Source organism: Penaeus monodon, chromosome 11, assembly GCF_015228065.2.
Source record: "Penaeus monodon isolate SGIC_2016 chromosome 11, NSTDA_Pmon_1, whole genome shotgun sequence".
NCBI lineage: Eukaryota > Metazoa > Arthropoda > Malacostraca > Decapoda > Penaeidae > Penaeus > Penaeus monodon.
Window position 1 is genome coordinate 32,362,694 of NC_051396.1, and position 2,500 is coordinate 32,365,193.

Consider the following 2,500-nt stretch of genomic DNA (forward strand, 5'->3'; position numbering starts at 1 on the left):
CCAATATCATATTCTGGTTAAGAGATATATTATTTTCAGGAGGCTAAAAAAGAAAATCACTACAATATTATTCAAGTTTTATTTCCAAATGTTTAGGTTCACAAAAAATAAATATTTAGTGAATAGCATTTGTAAAATAGTAATGCATATCTCCTTCAAAATTCAAGCAATTTATCTTGAACTATATAAAAGAGATGATAAATATTGTACTACACATGACTTATTAAGTTCTTCTACTATCATAAAATAAAATACTCTTAAAATAATCCATACCTAACACAAAATAAAAATACTATATTCTGAACCTGGCACAGCCAGGCAGTTAATTACTGCAAGCCATAATAGTATTTTTCGATTATACCAAAAATCTTTGGAAATCATTTTATTCAGTTTCAGGCCTATCAATTATCTATGAAGAAACAAATCCTTAACACAAACTGAAAAGAATATCAGTATAGATCAGCAATAAATACAAAATAAACTTATTTTGCTATATGTTAAGAATAAATTATACCAATTTCAAAAAGGTATTTCAATATATTCTCTACAAATAAAATAGAAATGTATATTTATATATACATATACATCTGTTATTAAGAAAGGGGGAACTAAAAAAGACAAAAAAATAATCTAATCTTTTTGTAGCTTTCAAAATAGTTATGTAATTCATGCACAGTCACCAAACTCATTTTGTGTTCAACTTATAATTGCTATCTGAGATACTGTGAATAAATATTGAGGTCATAAAAAATAATTTAGTCTATTAATCTCAAACACTTTACGTCAGCTTCAATGAGTATGATCTATTTTATCGAATATCAGAGTACATATTAAGATGATAATCATAATCTGTCACCAGCCCAGTAATCCAATGAAAGTAATTATTAATATGCTAATTACTTCTTTTGGAGACTCAAACTAGCAATACAAATGTCGTAAATTCCATTAACTGACTTGAAAATATGGTCAAGATTTTAAAACAAGTCCTTAAAACAAGTCACAAAATCAAACCAACATTCAATGAGCATTACAGAAAGTGCTATTCTATGGGAGAAATTATAACATTAAGAAGTAACATGGAATATGACAACATAACATTAAGGAATATCACAAGAAAAGTAAGAGTATACTAATATCCAGATTTTTGTCAGAAAACCCATATTAAAATGTATATTTCAATGCAAGAGAATAATGCCTGAGATGGAGGGGATCCACACATTTATTTCAGTAGTTTTATCAAATTAACTGGATATCATTTAAAATATAAAATGACATGGTCTCAAAGACCTCTGCAATAAGGGGTCTTTAACCAAAAAATTAAAAATATAAATTGCATTTAGCATACTCCATATTTTTCCCTCTTCAAATTAAGATGATAGTCATGGTATCAAAATTAAAAATATGGTCAGCAAAAGAAAATTATTCAGCACTATTAAAGAAAATTAAATATATATACCTTAAACTAAAGGCTGAAATTGCCAACTTCAGAATAAATTCTTTTGCACTGTTTTATACAAACATTAATCTCATCAACTTACTTGAGTTTTTTTAGCATAAACTTTTACCCATGACTGAATACAGTGTGTCAGGGTTGACATAAACTCTATATTTGTAATTTCTGTAAAATTTAAGATATATATTTCTTCATTTTAATAAACTTCAGATAACTTAGATCTACAGTGTTTCTTGCTTAAGGTAACTATTATTTCTAGCAACACTGCAAATATACAATAAAATACATTGGCTCAGGCTTAACTTTCAGCAATTTAACCATTTTAAAGAGAAATAATCATTGATAACCAAAGAAAAGAGACAATATGGAGCCATCTGCTACACAAATTCACTGCCCCCAAAAAAGGGAGAATACTACATAGACGTGTCTGGTTTCTTAAAAGAACCTCTTGGACTATCCCAAGTGCTCTCCAAAATGAAATCATATTATCATCCTCTTACTAGAAATGAGTATAGTATTTGATCCTCTTTTTTTCTTGTGACTTTCATTAATGCTATTTGCAAAATTAATAATTCCTTCAAAAGTATTCATTTCTTTACAAATATTTACAAAATATTCAAAACAAATCCTATATATAGCACTATAACCTTTAGCCTATTAATATAATCTTTAAAAAAAAATATTCCTTCTCTAAATCAAAACTAGCTATATACACACATCCACACACAGACAAACATACATGCAGAGACATTTATGCCAACACTTCTCGATACATTTTTTAAAAATCCAGATATAATGCTGGGAATACTGTTCAAGCCAACCACAACACTAAGTACTAAATGCATCAGGAGCAGACTTGAAATAAACAAAATGTCTCAGTAATAGTTTTGAGCTTTGATAATATCTGAGTAATAACTCCACAAATACCAACACTAAATATGAGAAATTCAATAAATTTTGCACTGTACAATCAGAGCAAACACAATCAGTTCTATAGTTAATACAAGAACTTTCTTCACAATATTTGAATTCATATTCTGTAAGAGT

The 2,500-nt window shown here is 27.8% G+C and overlaps 1 protein-coding gene across 1 annotated transcript in view; it reads right to left on the minus strand.

Moving 5' to 3' along the window:
* Positions 1-60: 60 nt before the first annotated feature.
* The window catches only part of LOC119578550 (serine/threonine-protein kinase H1 homolog), a 66,409-nt gene continuing 63,969 nt past the window's right edge, over positions 61-2,500 (minus strand). The window contains 1 exon segment of the mRNA XM_037926119.1: positions 61-2,500. This exon segment is cut by the window's right edge and continues 522 nt beyond it. The gene's annotated coding sequence lies outside the window, so the exon portion shown is untranslated.